This window comes from Equus caballus, chromosome 16 (assembly GCF_041296265.1).
Source record: "Equus caballus isolate H_3958 breed thoroughbred chromosome 16, TB-T2T, whole genome shotgun sequence".
Lineage (NCBI taxonomy): Eukaryota > Metazoa > Chordata > Mammalia > Perissodactyla > Equidae > Equus > Equus caballus.
In genome coordinates this window covers 94,615,242-94,629,352 of record NC_091699.1, presented here as the reverse complement: position 1 = coordinate 94,629,352, position 14,111 = coordinate 94,615,242, and the positions used below count along the sequence as shown (strand labels likewise).

Below are 14,111 nucleotides of genomic sequence, written 5' to 3'. Positions count from 1 at the left end.
AGCAAGTTGGTGGCCTATGAACTCCTTTCATTAATTTTTTGAGCAATAAATGTTTAAAGAGTTCGATCTACATCAAGATCAATCTGGCCTATTGCCTTATTCCTTGAAAAAAAAAAAAGTTTAGGTGTTAGGATGCCGATCTGCAGAGTCATTCACCAGGTTTACTTCAGTAACTTGACCATACTTCCACTAAATACAAACGGTCTCAGAGTGAGAGCCCTACCAAAAACGAAAAGAGACTGAGCAAAAAAAATACCCGCAAAACAGGTGAGGTTGGTGAGGGAAAAAACAACAAAAGGAGCATTGAAGTGTTTTAATATGGTGTGGCCCAGCAATTCCACTTCTAGGAATTTATAAAGTGGAGAATTCAAGAAGCAAAATAACTATTATGAGGATATCCATGTTATTTTCTGTTCTTCTAGAGTGGCAGTTAGGAAGCTTTTTCTGTGAGGGGCCAGAGAATAAACGTTTTAGACTCTGTGAGCCCCGTGGTTTGTTGCAACTACTTAATTCTGAAATTGTAGCACGAAAGCAGCTTTGGCTGTATTCCAATAAAACTTTAAGGACACAGAAATCTGAATTTCATATAATTTTCATGTCACCAAATAATCTTTTGATTTTTCAACCATTTAAAAGTGTAAAACCTACTCTGTGCTGTGCAGGATTTAGCCCAAGGGCTCTAGTCTGTTGAGCCCTGGTCTACAGCATCGGGTTTTTTTTCAGGCTACATGGTATTCCATTCTATTATTAAAATTTCCACGATTATGAACATCATGAGGATTAGCATTTTTTGTAGTACGGTTTTACCCCCATCCCTACTCACTTCCTTAGGATGAAGTTCCAGAGGTGAGCTCCTGGGTCAAGAGGACGTGCCGAGGTCTGACACCGCGGCCCTCTGAGCTGTGTTGCCTCCCTCTGACTTTGGTCTCCCTGTCTTTTCTCCACCTCCTGCACTCTTATTCGGTTGTCTTCCTGTTCCGGGTCTTGTGACTCACCTCTCTTAGGCTCCCTTTTCACATCCAAGGCCAGTGGACTTGTCACTGGCCCAGCTGCTCAGCTAAAGGTGAGAAAGGCTGTGAAGCTGACAGGGTTGCTGTTCCTACTTTCACAGAGTTTACAGTGAAAGCTGAGTTACTCTACCCAAACATGTGTGTGAGGCCAGGAGAATAAAAACGTTATGGTGACACACAAACGACAGGGAAAGGACCGGGGCTGTGAACGTTCCCGTTACTGCTTACGTGGGAGGAAGTCCAAACGTTGGCTTCTGTCTCAATTTGGCCCATCCTCTCTTTAGGTGTGAACCATCATAAACATAATGGTAAACGTGATAACCTTAAATTGAGCAAACTTTTTCTGTCCATAGCGCACTCCTAACAGATATATATTAAATCTCAGTGTTTTTTTGCATGAAGTCTTCCGTGATTGTCTTTGACTTTTAAACAACCTGAAAATTATACACCTGCCCTGTATGAGTCTACTTGGGCTACCATAACAAAATATCATAGGCTGGGGGGCTTAAACAACAGAGATTCATTTTCTCACAGTTCTGAAGGCTGGAAGTCCAAAATTAGGGTGCCAGCATGGTGAGGTTCTGGTGAGAGCTCTCCTCCTAGCTTGCAGACGGCTGCCTTCTGGCCGAGTCCTCACCCTCATGACCTCATCTAACCCTAGTTACTTCCCAAAGGCCCCATCTCCTAATGCCATCACATTGGGGGTTAGGAGCTTCCACACGAACTTGGGGGGACACATACATTCAGTTCAAAACAGCCCAATTTACCTTTCTTATGCCAATTTCCTTTGAAGTGCCCTGATGGATGAATGAACATTTTGAACAGTCACATGGGGCTGCTCCCTAACAATCAATATTTGTTGCCTTCTCAGTCTACTCACCAGTGTGTATGTAATTATCTATTATTTGTATCTAAGATCTCATTACATTTTACTCAAATGATTGAAGAAAGAAAAAAAGTGCTGATGCTTAGAATAAGAATCTTTAGTCTTATAAACTTAAAACTGAGAAAAGATGGAATTCATTAGGTGTGCCCAAAGTGGGAAATATTTAGCACTAGGTCTCCACTGGATTGTTGATGTGCTCAAATGTAAATAAAACAGAACATTAAAATCATATGAAATATTGCAAATCGTATGTTCTTAAGGCAAGATGTCAAATATTTATATTTGAAATTCTATAGGGATGAACACACCCTACAACAGAAAAAACTCACTTGACTTTCACCCAGATTTCCAGGACTGTATTAATACTGTAGGAGACGGAATGGCATAGGCTGGGTCTGTGGTTTCCAAACTTTGCTAACACACTGGAACCACTGGGGAATCTTTAAAGAATACTGATGCCTGATTTCCACCAGCAGACATTGTTATTTAACTGGTACGAAGGGAGACACGGGCACTGAAAGTTTTAAAAGCTCCCCAGGTGATTTTAGTGTGCAAGAAAATTTGGGAATCACTGGATTAAGTTATCCTGGGAATAAAATAATCTCCAAATTCTCAATGGCTTATAAAACAGAAGTTTATTTCTCAGTCATGCTAAAGTCCACAATGAGTCAGCACGGAGCCTGCTTATCCTAGTCACTGAAGAGACCCGCCATCTATGACGCTGCTGTCACAATCCCAGGTCTCAGGGTCCCCTACAGCAGGAGGACAGGCATCAAGAATCGTGCACTGGCTCTTAAATGTTTTTGCTCAGAAACGACACACGTTACTTGCCCCTAACATTTCATTGGCTGAAGCAAGTCACTAAACCATGCCTCACTTCAAGAGGATGGGGACGTGTAATTCTCCCAAATGCCCAGGAGATGAGAACAATACTGGTAACCACAGTGATATCTTCCATCTTTTTATATCCGTATACATTGAATACTTGTTTTTATGATTTGCCTGGTGCTAGACTGAATGTTTGTGTCCCTCCAAAATTCATATGTTGAAACCTCAGGCCCAGTGTGATAGTATTTGGAGCTGAGGCCTCTGGGAAGTGATTAGTGCCCTTATAAAAGAGGCCTGAGAGCCCCCTTGCCTCTCCAGCCACGTACGAACACGGTAAGAAGATGTCTGCCTATGAACCAGGAAGTGGGCTCTGACAAGACACCAAATCTGCCGGCGCCCAGATCTCAGACTTTCCAGACTCCAGATCTGTGAGAGACACGTTTCTCTTGTTTATAAGCGACCCAGTCTATGGTACTTTGTTATAGCAGCCCAAATGGATTAAGACCCCCGGCCACATTTTTTGGGACCAAGTCTTGAATCTTCAGTTGTCTTCTACTTCATTTCATGAACCAATCTTAATTTGACATTTCTAAATGATACACAGTATTTCATTTGTAACCTGCACTGTTCCCAGTAAACACTTGATTAATTGATCTAGGTAGCTTAAAAAAAAGTGTGAAGGTTATTCTTGCTAAATCTAGTTTTGATTTTATGGTCTCAGTAGCCAAGGATGACCCCGAGAAGCAGGCACCTGGTGTGGGCCTATTCCACTACTCCTCCGTCTTCCAGAACAAAATAAAACACTTAATTTTGGCAAGACTGGAACAACTAGGATGTCACGGTCATTCCTGTCATTTTACTACTTATAAATTCTTGCTAGTTTGCCCTGCTCTGGACATTAATGTATTTACACAAGTGGATGAATCCAAGAACTGATTTGAAACCTCACTTTAATAAAATAAAAATTCTTAATATTCCTGTCTTTTTTAGTATCTCATTAACTCAAAGAAATACACTGCAAAAATGACCACCAGTTCGGGGGCTGGCCCCGTGGCTAAGTGGTTAAGTCCGTGCGCTCCGCTGCAGGTGGCCAGTGTTTTGTTGGTTCAAATCCTGGGCGCGGACATGGCACTGCTCATCAAACCACGCTGAGGCGGCGTCCCACATGCCACAACTAGAAGGATCCACAACTAGAATATACAGCTATGTACCGGGGGGCTTTGGGGAACAAAAGGAAAAAATAAAATCTTTAAAAAAAAAAAAAAAAATGACCACCAGTTAAAATGAGCATCCATGGAATTAATTTATCAAAACATGCAACTTAATCCCAGAATACAGATACATCTATACTTTGTTTTTGTTTTTAAGCTCATGTATATGTGTGTTTAACTGAGGTTTTATAACCTAAATGTGCATCTGAGTGAGCTGGCTAAATAACCCTATTTCCACATAATGGGTCATTATGAAGTTACATGTCTATTTTTTAAAAAAGGCAATGTACTGATATGGAATGATCTCCAAGATATGTTAAGGGGAAAAAAGGAAAACATAGTGCATATATGCTACCTTTTTTAAAATATGTGTGTGTATTCTTCAGTATATGCTATCTATCTTTAGAAACGTACACAGGAAACTGTAATTCTTGCCTCTAGAACAGAAGTACTTTTCATTGAATGCCTTTTTTGTACTGCTTGAATTTTTAAAAAATCTCATGCATGTACTTCCTACTTAAAACTTTTTAAAAAAAGGATTTTATGTATTTCCACATAGGACACTCTTACAAATCAATAAGAAGAAAGCCAAACTGCAAGACAGAGAAATGGGCAAAGGAAAAGGAGAATCACTTCACTAAAGAAATACAAACAACCATCAAATGTGAAAAAGTACATAACACATCCCTAATAAAAACAAATGAAAACAAACAGTATCATTTCCCCTCTCTCAATCTGGCAAAAATTCAAAAGTCTTGGGGCTGGCCTGGTGGCACAGCGGTTAAGTTCACACATTCTGCTTCGGTGGCCCAGGGTTCACCAGTTCAGATCCTGGGAGCGGACCTACCCACCGCTCTTCAAGCCATGCTGTGGCATGCATCCCACCTATAAACTGGAGGAAGATGGGCACGGATGTTAGCTCAGGGCCAGTCTTCCTCAGCAAAAAGAGGAGGATTCGTGGTAGATGTTAGCTCAGGGCTAATCTTCCTCAAAAAAAGAAAAAGAAATTCAAAACCTTTATAGATCTGAGAAGAGTATGGGAAACTTTCACTGGTGGAAGTATAAGCCTTTACAGAGGGCAATTTGGCAGTATCCATGATAATTTTTATGTGCACAGTCCACGATCCGGCAGTCCTGCTCATAGAAATCCATCCTTCAAGGCAAGGGCACAAGGATGTATTAGCTAAGGATACAGAAGCACGGTTATCAGAGACCTAGAGCACAGGCCCTGGCGTCAGACTGCCTGGGTTCAAATCCCACATCCTGGCCTTGTGATATTGACACATTTCCTAATTTTATGGCCTTTGTATTGCATATATTATCATATTACATATTATAGAAAGATCATACAGGTACCTATTAATAATAAAAATAATTGTAAGTGAATCAATGAGTGTGTGAAGTAGGAGTCAAACTCATTTTGTTTTTATATTAGGTAATATGCCAGCATAAAATGTGGAAATCAAACTTACTAGGCAGTTATAAGCAAACACAGCATATTTTCCAAATCTACCTGTCAAAGTTCCTTAAAAAAATCACAGACATTTTTGCAGACATTTACCTCCCTCTCATGCTGCCTCAGATATTAGGTGATATGTTGCAAAGAGTAAATGAATTCCACCCAATATCCATAACATTTCATCCTTATCTTAGACATTAGAAGTATATAGAGCCTGGGTAGCTCAGTTGGTAGAGCATCAGACTTTTAATCTGAGGGTCCAGGGTTCAAATCCCTGTCCAGGCGCTAGGGTTTATTATTGGGGCCTGCCGCGTGGCAGAGTGGTTAAGTTTGTGTGCTGTACTTTGGCAGCCCAGGGTTTCACCCATTCGAATCCTGGGCATGGACGTGTGCCACGTGTGCCACTCATCAGGCCACGCTGAGGTGGCATCCCACATGCCACAACTAGAAGGACCCACAATGAAGAATATACAACTATTTACTGGGGGGCTTTGGGGAGAAAAAGGAAAAAAATTTAAAAATCTTAAAAAAAAAAAAAGAAGTGTATGGAAGTCATAAAACTGAACTGGAAGCAGACATTTCCTATTCTGAAGCCTAGTCTCAGTCAATTATAATTTTTAAATTGTGCAAAACTATATTATCCTTTATATAAAAAAATTAAACATTGCAAATAAGTCTAAAGTTCCTTTTGACCACTTCCCACTCTAGTAGGCAATGTCATCCATTTAGTGTATACCCTTACCTGGCTTTTTTCTATAAGTTTACATACTTAAATGTACCCACAGAAAAGACAGTTTGTTTGAAAATATTCAGTCTTATTGTATTTGGCAACATACATAAGCATGTTTTGACATACATTATATCTCTATTTCTTTTCTCAGAGGAGACTTCCTTTCTTTTGGGTAAGAGAGTTGGGTTTTCTCCTTTTTCTCTGCCCTCACTGGGAAGCTCCTTAACTCATCAAAGGTAAGCAGAGCCTTTGTGGCTACTGAAGTGCATGCCCTCAAGCTTATAACGCCCTTCAGAGACACAAATGGTAAATGCCAAATACATTACTGAGATGATTAAGGAGGGAGATTTTTATGAGAATCCAAGATTTATAACGAATACAGCAATGTATTTAAAATGTTGTTTTTCCACCACCCAAAGTATAATTGCCATCTGTCACTGCACACATGTGCCCTTTTACCCAACTTTTGCCCTCCCCGGTCCCCTCCTCCTCTCTGGTAACTACCAATCTATTCCCTGTGTCTATGTGTTTGTTTGTTGTTGTTCGTTGTTTTCTTTTCTTCCATATGAGTGAAAGCATATGGTATTTGGCTTTCTCTATCTTATTTCACTTAGCAAAATGCCCTCAAATGCCATCCCTGTCATCGCAAATGGCAAGATATTATCTTTTTTTATGGCTGAGTAGTATTCCATTGTGTGTGTGTATATACACATGTGTGTGTATATATATATACATATATATAAATCTTCTTTATCCATTCGTCTGTGGATGGGCACAAGTCTTGGCTACTGTGAATAATGCTGCAATGAACATACGGGTACATCTTTTTGAATTAGTGTTTTTGTATTCTTTGGATAAATACCCAGAAGTGGTATAGCTGGATCATATAGCAGTCCTATTCTTAGGTTTTGAGGAATCTCCATACTGTTTTCCATAGTGACTGCACCAATTTACATTCCCACCAGCAGTGTACAGGGTTCCCTTTTCTCCATATCCACTCCAACACTTGTCATTTCTTGTCTTTTTAACAATAGCCATTCTGACAAGCATGAGATGATACTACATTGTGGTTTTGATTTGCATTTCCCTAATAATTAGTGACATTGAACATCTTTTCACATGAAAAGATATATCTTCTTTGGAAAAATGTCTGTTTAGATCCTCTGCCCATTTTTCAATTGGGTTTTTTTTGTTGTTGAGTTGTATGAGTTCTTTATATATTTTGGATATTAACCTCTTAGATATATGATTTGCAAATATCTTCTCCCTATTGTTAGGTTGTCTTTTAGTTTTATTGATGGTTTCCTTTGCTGTGCAGAAGCTTTTTAGTTTGATGTAGTCCTATTTGTTTATATTTTGTTTCTCTTGCCTGAGGAGATATGATATTCAAAAAGATGCTGCTAAGGCTGATATCGAAGAGCAAACTATGTTTTCTTCTAGAAGTTACATGGTTTCAGGTCTTACATTCAAGTCTTTAATCCATTTTGAATTAATTTTTGTGTAAGATAATGGTCAACTTTTATATTTTCTAAGTGGCTGTCCAGTTTTCCCAACACCATTTATTGAAGAGACTTTCCTTTCTCCATTGTATGTTCTCAGCTCCTTTGTCAAACGTTAGCTGTCCAGGGCCGGCCCGGAGGTGCAGCGGTTAAGTGCGCACGTTCCCCTTTGGCAGCCGGGATTCGCTGGTTCGGATCCGGGGGCCGACATGGCACTGCTTGGCAAGCCACACTGGGGTAGGCGTCCCACATATAAAGTAGAGGAAGATGGGCACAGATGTTAGCTCAGGGCCAGTTTTCCTCAGCAAAAAGAGGAGGATTGGCTGCAGATGTCAGCTCAGGACTAATCTTCCTTAAAATAAAAATTAGCTGTCCATAGATGTGTGGGTTTATTTCTGGGTTGTCAATTCTCTTCCATTTATCTGAATGTCTGTTTTTGTGCCAGAACCATGCTGTTTTGATTACTATAGTTTTGTAGTATATTTTGAAATCAGGGAGTGTGATGCCTCCAGCTTTGTTGTTTTTTTCTCAGGATTCCTCTGGCTATTTGGGGACTTTCGTTGTTCCATATAAATTTTAGGATGCTTTGTTCTACTTCCATAAAAAATGTCATTGGGCCTTTGATAGGGATTGCACTGAATCTTTAGATTGCTTTGGGAAGGATGGACATTTTAACTATGCTAATTTGTCCAATCCAAGAGCACAGAGTATCTTTCCATTTCTTTGTGTCTTCTTTGATTTTTTCAACGTTTATAGTTTTCCATGTACAGGTCTTTCGCCTCCTTGGTTAAATTTATTCCTAGGTATTTTATTATTTTGTTGTGATTGTAAACGAGGTTGTATTGATTTCTATTTCTGCTAGTTTCTTGTTAGAGTATAGAAATGTGGCTGATTTTTGTCTGTTGATTTTGTATCCGGCAACTTTACTGTATTTGTTTATTATTTCTAATAGCGTTTTGGTGGACTTTAGAGTTTTCTACATATAAAATCACATCATCTGCAAATAGTGAAGCTTTACTTCTTGCTAATGTGGATCCCTTTATTTTTCTTGCCTGATCGCTCTGGTTAGGACTTCCAATACTCTGTCAAATAAGGGTGGCAAAAGTGGGCATCCTTGTCTTGTTCCTGTTCCTACTGGGATAGCTTTCAGTTTTTCATCTTTGAGTATGTTATTAGCTGCAGGTTTGCCATATTTGGCCTTTATTATGTTGAGGTACTTTGCTTCTATATCCATTTTATTCAGTTTTTTTTTTTATCATAAATGGATGCTGTATCTTGTCAAATGCTTTCTCTAAATCAATTGAGATGATCATGTGATTTTTATTCATTTTGTTAATGTGGTGTATTGTTGATTGATTTGTGGATGTTGAACCATCTTTGAATCCCTGGAGTAAATCCCACTTAATCATGGTGTATGATCCTTTTAAAGTATTGTTGTATTCGATTTGCTAATACATTATGGAGGATTTTTGCATCTATGTTCACCAGTGATATTGGCCTAGTTTTCTTTTTTTGTGTTGTCCCTGTCTGATTGGTATCAACATAATGTTGGCCTTGTAGAATGAGTTAGGAAGCTTCCCCTCCTCTTCAATTTTTTGGAAGAGTTTGAGAAGGATAAGTACTAAATCTTCTTTCAATGTTTGGTAGAACTCACCAGGAAAGCCATCTGGTCCTGGTCATTCGGTTTTTGGGAGGTTTCTGATTATTGTTTTGATCTCCTTACTAGTGATCAGCGTATTCAGATTCTCTATTTCTTGTTGATTCAGTTTTGGAAGATGGTATGATTCTAAGACTTTATTAATTTCTTCTAGATTATCCAATTTGTTGGCATACAGCTTTTCATAGTACTCTCTTATAATCCTTTGTATTTCTGTGGTATTTGTTGTAATTTCTCCTCTTTCATTTCTGATTTTATTTATTTGAACCTTCTCTTTTTTTCTTAGAGAGCCTAGCTAAAGTTTTGTCAATTTTGTTTATCTTTTCAAAGAACTGGCTTAGTTTCATTGATCTTTTCTATTGTCTTTTAAGTCACTATTTCATTTATTTCTGCTCTGATTTTTATTATTTCTTTCCTTCTACTGATTTTGGGCTTTGTTAGCTTTTCTTTTTCCATTTCCTTTAAGTGTATTGTTAGATTGAAATTTTCTTGTTTCTTGAGATAGGCGTGCATTGCTATAAACTTCCCTGTTAGGACCACTTTTGCTGTATCCCATAAACTTTGGTATGTCATATTTTCATTTTCATTTGTCTCCAGGTATCTTTTTTTTTTTCAGGAAGATTAGCCCTGAGCTAACATCTGCTGCCAATCCTCCTCTTTTTCTTGAGGAAGACTGGCCCTGAGCTAACATCTGTGCCCATCTTCCTCTACTTTATATGTGGGACACCTACCACAGCATGGCTTGCCAAGCGGTACCATGTCCGCACCCAGGATCTGAACTGACGAACCCCAGGCCACCGAAGCAGAACATGAGAACTTAACTGTTGTGCCACTGGGCCAGCCCATCTCCAGGTATTTTCTGATTTCTCTTTTGATTTCTTCATTGACCCAATAGTTGTTCAGTAGCATTTTGTTTAATCTCCACATATGTGTGACTTTTCCAGTTTTCTCCTTGGTCAGAAAAGAGGCTTGGTATTTCAATCTTCTTAAATTTATTGAGACTTGTTTTGTGGCCTAATATGCGACAGTCTAGGAGAATGGTCCATGTGCATTCAAAAAGAATGTGCATTGTGCAGTTTTTGGAAGGAATGTTCTGTATATATCTATGAAGTGCATCTGGTCTAATGTGTCATTTAAGACCAATGTTTCCTTATTGATCTTCTGTTTGGGTATCTATCCTTTGATGTAAGTGGAGTGTTAAAGTCCGCTACTATTATTGTATTACTGTCAATTTCTCCTTTTATGTCTGCTAATATTTGCTTTATGTATTTAGGTGCTCCTATGTTGGGCACATAGATATTTACAAGTGTTATGTCCTCTTGTTGGACTGTTCCCTTTATCATTATGTAGTGCCCTTCTTTGTCTCGTTACAGTTTTTGTTTTAAAGTCTATTTTGTCTGACCTAAGTATTGCTACCCCACTTTTCGTTTCCATTTGCATGGAGTATCCTTTTCCATCCCTTCCCTTTCAGTTTGTGTCTTTAGGCCTGAAGTGTGTCTCTTGTATGCAACATATATATGTCTTACTTTTTTTTTTAAAAAGATCAGCACCTGGGCTAACAACTGTTGCCAATATTTTTTCTGCTTTATCTCCCCAAACCACCCCCCGTACACAGTTGTATATCTTAGTTGCATGTCCTTCTAGTTGTGGGATGTGGGACGCTGCCTCAACGAGTGGTGCCATGTCTGTGCCCAGGATCCGAACCCTGGGCTGCCGCAGCGGAGCGCGTGAACTTAACCACTAGGCCACAGAGCCGGCCCCTATGTCTTACTTTTTATCCATTCAGCCACTCTATGTCTTTTGATTGGAGCATTTAGTCCATTTACATTTAAAGTAACTATTGATAAGTATGGATGTTTTTGTAGTTTCTCCTCTTGTTCTCTTCCCTTACTGTTTGATGGCTATCTTGAGTGTTAAGTTTAGGCTCATTTCTCTTTATTTCTAATGTATTTATTAAGTTTTTTCAGTTTGTAGTTACCATGAGGTTCATATATAATATCCTATGTAAACAGCAATCTATATTAAGTTGATGATCTCTTAAGTTTTACCTCTTAGTAAAAGGCCTACACTTTTACTCCTCCCTCCCATGTTTTATGTTTTTGATATCACATTTTATGTTCTTTTTTGTATCCCTTAACCCCTTATCATAGATGGTGATTTTAGTACTTTTGTCTTTTGACCTTCATACTAGCTTTATAGGTGTTTGATCCACTACCTTACCCATATTTTGCCTTTAAAGTGATAACTTTTCTTTGATAATTCTCTTATTCTTATTCGTGGTCTTTTCCACTTAAGTAAGTCCCTTTGACATTTCTTGTAAGGCTGGTTTATTGGTGATGAACTCCTTTAGTTTTTGCTTGTTTGGAAACCTCTTTATCTCTCCTTCCATTCTGAATGATAACCTTGCTGGGTATTCTTCATTGTAGGTTTTTCCTTTCAGCACTTTGGATTTTTCGTGCCACTCCCTTCTAGCCTGTAAGATTTCTGCTGAGAAGTCAGCTGATAGCCTTATGGGGTTTCCTTGCAGCTTTTTGGATTCTCTCTTTAATTCCTGGCATTTTAATTATAATGTGTCTTGGTGTGGCCCTCTGGGTGTATGTTATTTGGTGCTGTCTGTGCTTCCTGTACCTGGATGTCTGTTTCCTTCCTCAGGTTAGGAAAGTTTTCAGGTACTATTTCTTCAAATAGGTTCTCTACCCCTTTCTCTCTCTCTTCTCCTTTTGGGACATCTATAATACAGATGTTAGTATGTCTGATGTTGTCCCAGAGGTCCCTTAGACTATCCTTGTTCTTTTTAATTCTTTCTTCTGCTTAGCTTGGGTGATTTCCTCTGCTCTTCCATCCAGCTTGCTGATCCATTCTTTATCTATTCTGTTGATTCCCTCTAGCAAATTTTCAATTCTATTATTGTATTCTTCAGCTTTGATTGGTTTTTATATTTTCCAGTTCTTTGTTGAAGTTCTCACCATGTCCATCTTTTCTTCTCCCCAGATCAGTGAGCATTCTTATGATTATTTGTACTTTTTATGCAATAGATTATCTGTTTCATTTAATGCTTTTCTGAGGATTTGTCCTGTTCCCTTTTTTGGAACATATTCCTTTCTGTCCTCATTTTGCCACAGCATTTCTCTGTGCTTATTTCTATGTATAAGGTAGGTTGGCTATGTCTCCTGAACTTGAAAGTGTGGTCTTATCTAAGAGATGCCTTATTGGGCCTAGCAGCTTGCTCCCCTCTCTTCACTCATAGCAAACACTCCAGGAGTGTCCCCTCTATGGGCTGTGTGCCCCCCTATTGGGGTAGGGTTGCTATTGCTGTGGGCACACAGACTAGATTGGCCCCCAGGCTAGCTGTTTGTGAGGCTCAGCTGCATGTGGCTTCTATGGGCAAGCCCCCAGGATGGTTTGCTGAGTTCAGTAGCACACAACTACTGTAGTTTTGCTATAAGTGAGTCAGGCCCCCAGTGTGGCTGGCTTCTAGACCCTGGGACACACAAATGCTACAGGCCCCCTGGTGAGGCTTCCTGCAAGTCTCAACTGTTTGTACTTTGCAGGGTGAGGGATGGGGCAGGCATCAGGTGAGGCAGTGCACAATGGTTTCAGGTGTTGGAAGGTGGGGCGGATCCCCTGTGTGGTAGTTTGCAATGACTGACAGCACAAGCCTGTTGCAGGCCCCACAAGGCCACCATGGGTCCATATGGCTGCCAAGGGCTTGCTGGTGGGCAGTGGCAGTCCCTGGGTCAGGCTGCCTGCTGCCTGGCTGTGCTCAACTGCCTCAGTTGCTCTAGTGGGTAGGGGTCAAGACCTCTGCACTGTCAGGCTAGAGGGAGGATTCCAAAGGCACCTGCCAGTCTCTGTGTCAGCACAATAGAACTGGGTCACATTAATGGCTGCCACTAGTCTTTCAGTCCCTGGGGGATGGGCCCAGCCCCCTCCTGCCTCTCTGGGATGTGTTGTGAGTTTAGTGAATCTCTTTTACCAATGGACTATGCACTTTTCTGTCTGTTATTTTTGTGGTTTATGGGTCGAGTAAGTTTGTGTGTGGGCCCTTTAAGAACAGGGTTTTCTTTCCCTGAAGTTCGAGAGTTTTCCTAGGCATATTCCCTATTGGTTTTCAAAGCTAGCAAAGCCAGGTATTATGGAATCTCATCTCTCTTGTACTGGATCTAAGGGCTGGGGTGCCTAATGTTGAGCTCCAAACCCCCACTCCTTCAGGAAAACCTCTGTACCTTTGAGATCGCTCCCAGCCATGAAGTGCCACAGCTAGGGTTGTTTTTTTTTTTAAAGATTTTATTTTTTTCCTTTTTCTCCCCAAAGCCCCCCGGTACATAGTTGCATATTCTTCGTTGTGGGTCCTTCTAGTTGTGGCATGTGGGATGCTACCTCAGCGTGGTTTGATGAGTGGTGTCATGTCCGTGCCCAGGATTTGAACCAATGAAACACTGGGCCACCTGCAGCGGAGTGCGCAAACTTAACCATTCGGCCACGGGGCCAGCCCTGGGTGTGGGGTTTTTTGTTTTGCTTTTTTTTTGGTGAGGAAGATGGTCCCTGAGCTAACACTGGTGCCCATCTTCCTCTGTTTCATATGTGGGATGCCGCCACAGGTGTGTAGGTCTGCACCCAGGATCCAAACCTGCAAAGCTGGGGCTGCCAAAGCAGAGCACACAAACTTAACCACTATGCCACTGGGCCAGCCCACAGGGTGTGGTTTTACCTCAGCGGAGCTGTTTCTCTGCCTCTTCAACCCCTGTCTGTGTTGTCCTTTGTTGTGAAGGTCCTTTTTATCCAGTTTCCAGATCTCTCTGAGCAAATCGCTCCACTGGTGGTGATAGTC

The 14,111-nt window shown here is 40.3% G+C and overlaps 1 non-coding gene across 1 annotated transcript; it reads left to right on the top strand.

Annotated features, from left to right (window-relative positions):
• Positions 1-5,606: 5,606 nt before the first annotated feature.
• On the top strand, positions 5,607-5,679 carry TRNAK-UUU (transfer RNA lysine (anticodon UUU)). Its single transcript has one exon. It is a non-coding gene; the product is annotated as a tRNA-Lys (tRNA).
• The last annotated feature ends 8,432 nt before the right edge of the window (positions 5,680-14,111 follow it).